Genomic DNA, 6,739 nt, shown 5'->3' with positions numbered 1-6,739 from the left:
AACGAAATATGTTCTGAGAAATGTGTTGTCAGGTGATTGTTGTTGTGCTACCATAGAGTGTACTTACACAAAGCTAGATGGCAAATATTATGATTTATTTATATATATGGTTTTCATACAGAAAACTAAGTGTCCCAGCACTGTTACTGAATATCACTCATTTCCCCTACTTGATCAACAAAGTCAATATCAAGTGCCATGTATCAGGCTTCTATATATGCTCCATTATAATCTGATAAAGCCACTATCATATGTGCAGTCTGTGGCTGACTGAAATATCATTATGCAGTGCATGACTGTACTACAAACTGGTTGATTTAAAACAGCAAAAATGTATTCTTTTACAGTTATGGGGAATAGAAGTTTAAAATGAAGATGTCAGCAGAACCATGCTTCTTCTGAAGGCTTTAGAGAAGAATCCTTTCTCATTTCTTCTAGCCTTGGCGTTTACAGAAATCCTTGGTGCTCCTTGTCTTTAGATGCATCATTCCAATCTTTGCTTCTGTCATCACATGGCCATCTTCCTTCTGTGTCTGCATTTCTGTCTTCACATAGTACTCTTTTCCCTGTGTGTGTCTGTGTCCAAATTTACCTCTTCTTATAAGGACATCAGTCATATTGGATACAGGTTACCTTAATGACCTCGTCTTATTTTGATTATATCTGCAAAGATCCTACTTCCACCTAAGGTCATATTCACAGGTGCTGGGGATACAGACCTCAATTATATCTTTTTGAGGAACAAAATTCAACCCATAACAGTGGCCATATCATTTATTGTTCAATGGAGGGCACTTTTACAATTAATACCATTAGTAAGTGTGCTGGAATAATAAATGTAAACTGGCACTATCCCAGGCACACTGGGATCTATCACCATATCCCTAATGAAACCTGGCCTAAGTCTTCAGTTTTTATACCTATGTTGCCTACACATTCCCTAACCCTCAGCCTGGCTGTGCCGTAGTCCACAGGTTGTCAAACTGTTTTCTGTAAATGACTAGATAGCAAATATTTCAGGTATCATGAACCATACAGCTTTTGTTTAAACTATAGTACTCTGCTCTAGACAATACATGAGCAAATGGATGTGATTGTGTTCCATTTAAATGTTATTTGCAAAAGCAGTTCCAGAGTGGATTTGGCCTAAAGCTCATAGTTTGACAATGATTACTGCAGACCATGTAAGGGGAGAGAAAAGAGGATGCTCTGTGAATTCCTGGGAAGTTCTACGTATATAAGCAAGATTAATCCTTTCCTTGTGTTATGGGCTGAATTATGTCCTTCCACAATTTCTAAGTTGAAGTCCTAACTCCCAGTACGTCAGAAGGTGACTGTATTTGGAGATGGGCTAAAAGAATTAATTAAGGTAAAATAAGATAGTATGGCTGGGCCCCAATCCAACATGACTGGTACCCTTATAAGAAAAAGTGATTAGAACACAGACAACTCACACAGTTGAACATATGAGGAAACAAGAAGGTAGATATCTGTGAGCTAAGAAGAGAGACCTCAAAAAACACTGAATTTGCTGATATCTTAATCTTGGATTTCTACCCTCTAGAACTGTAAAAATTAAATTCCTGTTTGTTAAGCTACCAAGTCTATGGTATTTGGTTATGACAACCCTGGCAAACTAATACACTTTGTGATCTAAGACGCAAGTATTCTCTACCTTTAAATTAATCAGTTGATTTTGCTTTTGTGAGGCAGTTTTGATTTTTATGACATGAAATACGTCTATCTCTATCATTTCTACATATTGTCTTATAGTTAGAAAATCTCTCTGTGTGTATTAGTTCAATGAAGGGTTATCTCATGTTTCCTTCTGTAATTTTATGCTTTCATGGCGTGTTGCATATTTAAATCTTAATGTTTGCAATTCAACCATATGAGAGGTACGAACTGCAAATGCAACTTTTTGTCTCCCCCCGCCAGTTGCTATCTAATTTTCCCAACACCATTCTTTGAATATTTTATTTTTCTGGTCATTGGTTTATAATGCCACACTTTTAATATCATAAGTTCTGTATGCATAGTGTCTATCTCTAAAATTCCTATTATTTCTAGTCCTATGGCAATAATACATAGTTTAAATTACTGAGTCTTTTGCTATATATCTAGTATAGCTAGTTTCCCCACATTGCTTTTATTTTTCAGTGTTTCTAGATTTTAAAAATTTGGATAATATTAAATTTGTCTTGTCTCCCACCACCGCAAAATTCATACTGAATTCTCTTATTATTTTCACTAGTTTTAAAATGGTTTCTTTTAGACATTCCAGACATAACACTGTATCACCTGCAAATGGTAATAATTTTACCTAAACCTTTATTTGTCTTGCCGACAAATCTGATCTACAGTAATCATTTGCAAACTATGACCTTTAGGCCAAATCCACCCAGGAACTGGTTTTACAAATAACATTTAATTGGAACACAGTCACGCCCATTTGCTCGTGTATTTGTCTAGAGTAGAGTTTAAACATCGGCTGTGTGGCCCATGATCCCTAAAATATTTACTATTTGCATGGGTGAATATCTCCATAGAGTGTTAAATACAAAAGGTAAGAGTGAACATCTTTACCTTGATCTGGAATTTAATGTGAATGGTGAATGCCTTTAGTGTCTCTTCACTGATAAACATGGTAGGCTGAGATAGATATTTTCATGTTAAAGACATATCCATTGTATAACAACACCTCTTTGTTAAGCACCTGCTGTATAGTAGGAGATGTTCAAAGTATTTAAGATTCTTTAAAGTACAAAATCCCTGTACTTGTAGAAAATCCCTGTACTTACATTCCAGTAGTCTTGAGGTAGACATTTATTGCTCTCTCTTTTCTAGTCACAAGTTAAGGCTGTATTTCCCAGTATTCCTGCAGGTAGGCATGGGCATCAGCTGAATTGTAGACGATGGAATGTGAGCAGAAATGAAATATGTCATTTGTAACTGGATGCGCTGGCTCAGGCTGGTAATCCCACCACTTTGGGAGGCTGAGGTAGGTGGATCACTAGGTTAAGAGATCAAGACCATCCTGGCCAACATGGTGAAACCCTGTCTCTACTAAGGATAAAGAAATTAGCTGGACCTGGTGGCACACGCCTGTAGTTCCAGGTACTTGGGAGGCTGAGGTAGGAGAATCACTTGAGCCTGAGAGGTGGAGGTTGCAGTGAGCCAAGATTGGGCCACTGTACTCCAGCCTGGTGACAGAGCAAGACTCCATCTCAATCAATCAATCAATCAATAAAATAAATGTCATTTGTAACCTGAAGCAACTAAGAGGTGACGACCCACTCTCTTTCTCTTTGTTAACTGGAAGACCAGATAAAGGGGGTTCAGAAGAGATTTCAAAGCTGCCCTGGGGGAAAGCAGTCTTACAAAGGGAAGATGCCCGGATGCTTGCTCAGCACTTGGAGATGGAAAGTAAAATTAAATACATAGAAATCTATGGCTTTTATAGAATGTATAAAAACAATAAATTAAAAGCTGCAATGGTAGAAATGATCTCATTTATAGTAGTGTCAAAAAATAAAAATTACCTGCAAATAAACCTAATGAAAAATGTTCAAGACCAATATGAGAAAAATACCTTGAGGCATACTTGAAGGACAAAAAAGAAGTATGTGAACAAATAGAAGAGCCTATCATGTACTTGGGTAAAAAACCCAAATTCATAAAATATCAATCCCCTGAAAAGATGTGTGCACATGGTAGGGTAGCCAGTTTTCCCTGGCTTTTTCAGAATTTTGCTGGCATCAGCATTTAAAGTCCTGCATCTTGAGAAACCCATCAGTCTCAGGCAAACTGAGATGACTAGTCATCATAGCATAAAGGTATTTAATGTAGTACTCTTTGTAACAGAAAAAGGCCAAGATCACCCAAAAGCCCACCAAAAGAGCACTGTTTTAATAAACATGGCATACCTATACAACAGACTGCTCTGCAGCATGGTGGGGACATGAAGTGAATGAGAGGAGTAAAAATAAGTTTGATTGCCATGCATTTCTATGGAGTGATGCATTAAATTTGTTGTATGAAAGCGAAAGGAAGGAAGGAAGGAAGGAGAATTTTCACCATATAAATGTTTTGCAAGAAATTAAGTGAAGTAGGAATAGTTGCATGGTTACTTATATTTTAAATAATTGTTTAATAAACAATTGATGACCATAAAAAAATAATTATAAAATGGGTGAAGAGAGAGGAATAGGAACTAGACCTATATGAATGTACAACATTTTATCATTTTGACTTAGGAACCACGTACATTTTAAAACAATATTAAATCAAAAAGTAAAAATAAATTATGGAAATAAAAAAGAAATGGAAACAAGTTATCTGTGTATCAAGTTGGTGGCATAACCACAGAAAGAGGAATTAATTCAAGTAACTTTGAAACACAGTATTTTGACTGAACATCCCTAGTGGGATTTATTCCAAAGACAAAAAGAACATCAAAGTCATCTTAAATTTCTTTCAGTAGACTCATTATTAGCAATAAAACTTACATTCTTATTTTGAAATTACATATGCAGACACACACACAAACTATACACACACACAACTACACACATATACACACATATGGTTTTAAGAATGAGTATTTGAAAAACATTGATTTTTTTCTAGTGATATTGTATTTGATTTACTTTATATACTTTTAAAAATAAAACATTCTAATAAGCACAAAAATGTTAATTTAAAATGGTTCAGCCTAATATAGATTAGAATTAAGAAAGTAATGACAATAATGTTAAGAATCAAGATTATGAACTAATATATAGAACTATCCTATAAATCGATTTGAATGAAAATTTCAGAGTAAAATCAGTATTCATTTTTCTCTTTTCTAAAAGCATGTGTTTTCCTAGCTCTGCCCAATAAAAAAAATATTGAATCAATGACAACCCAGTAGCCACTACCATCCTTAGCATCCAAATTATAGTCTCTGAATTTCATTTCCCCCAGAAAAGAATTAGAGCTGCTTAGAGAAAGCCAGTTCCACATCTGAGAAAGAGAACTTGCAAGATCAACTTGAGATATCTTGTGCAAAGTGGAGAGACATCAAAATGACCCAAGGGCTGACTCTAAACGTTTCCCACTGATAAATAATAATTTAGGTATTAAAAGGAACGGTGTTTATAATGCATTAAGAACACACCAAAATATGTTAACATTCATGAGTTAATAATAGTTCTTAGAAAAAGATAAAGATCTTCTCTGGAGATTGCTTAAATATGACCTAATTATTCTGAAAATTGTAAGAAGAGGAAGAGGAGGAGGAAGTAGGAGGAGGAGAAAATAGGAGGAAGAAATCTCTTTTGTTAAGTCAGTTAAGAACTAATATTTGACTATAGGTTTTAGAGACATGAAGTTTGCTGGGGAGCTTGAGGGATGTGTTTTTGGTAAGGTGGTGGAGGTATGAGAGCAAATGAATTGGTTTTAAGAGAAACTTGGAGGAGAGGTAAGTATTATACAATAATTATAAGCTTCTTTTTTTTTTTTTTTTTTTCCAGAAGCTCTGCTTCCAAAGGAAGCACAGAAGTGGGACAATAGCTACTATGGGAGGGGGCAGGGACATATTTCATAAGATGGGAGGTAATACAGTATGTTTGTATACTGATCAGAATGATCTAGTAAAGAGAGAAAAAATGGTGATATAGACTACATTGAAGATAAATTTCAGAAAACTTTTTTCAGTAGGTGAGAATTATGCTAGAAACAGGCCATTTCTGGCAGTTGTGGGACCCCTCTAATAGGCAACCTCTGCTTGATTTCCCAGCTGACCTGCCGGAGACACTCTCAGAACTGCACTCCAATCTGAGGTTCCTTCCTACTCAATTTTTTTTTTTCCTGCTCTCTCCACTTTTGGAGGTGTCAAACCTTCATTGACATCTGAAGGCTCTCCTTCCCCTGATCCATCACACTCTGTCCTTCACAGGTGATTCTCCAATAGATTTAGTCCCTCTAAATCATCAAGGAAAAAAAATGAAATAATTTACAAAAAAAAAAAGTGTATAAAGTAAACCAATACTACATCACTAGAAAAAGAATACAAATGCTTTTTCACTTCAGATCCTCTCTTGACATGTACTTCTTAGAGGACCCAAGGTTGATTTGCCCTGTAGAAATATCTTCAATTGTGTTTCATGAGGAAATAGCCACTGAATAAAAATTAAGCTAATTATTTTATGGAAATCCAGGATTTTAAATGTTTTCTTTCTTTCCATTTGGTAAGTTACATTGTTCTGGAAAACTGTGTATTTCATCCCAAATTTTGAATTTATTTATGTGTAGCTTAGCAAAATAGCCTCTTATGATTCTCCTACTTACTTTGATTATTTCTTATTTTGCTTATTGTACTTTTTCTCTTTTCTTCATTTGGTTAACTCAAAGATTAACTATTTCATTACTATTAATAAAGAGAAAATTACTGATTATTAATTCCATCAATATCTGCTTTTATCTTTATTATTTTCTTATTATTCTCTTTTATGATTCTTTTCCTATATTTAAAGTAAAATAAGTTAAATATTTCAATTATTTATTTTTGTTCTTTCCAGTTATACTCCATAAGCCTTGACACATAATTTTAAAATAATTATTTTCTAGACATTCTGCAATTTTAGTTAGTATTTCCTCTTTGACTCAACTGGTGTATGAAGCATGTAAAACACTTTTAGTAGGTAAGGGCCTTTTCTTTCTTGGTTTTCTTATTAATGTTTAGGTGTACTCTTTT

Source organism: Cebus imitator, unplaced genomic scaffold (assembly GCF_001604975.1).
Source record: "Cebus imitator isolate Cc_AM_T3 unplaced genomic scaffold, Cebus_imitator-1.0 Scaffold282, whole genome shotgun sequence".
Taxonomy (NCBI): domain Eukaryota; kingdom Metazoa; phylum Chordata; class Mammalia; order Primates; family Cebidae; genus Cebus; species Cebus imitator.
The sequence above is the reverse complement of the archived record's forward strand: the minus strand, read 5'-3'. Positions refer to the sequence as shown.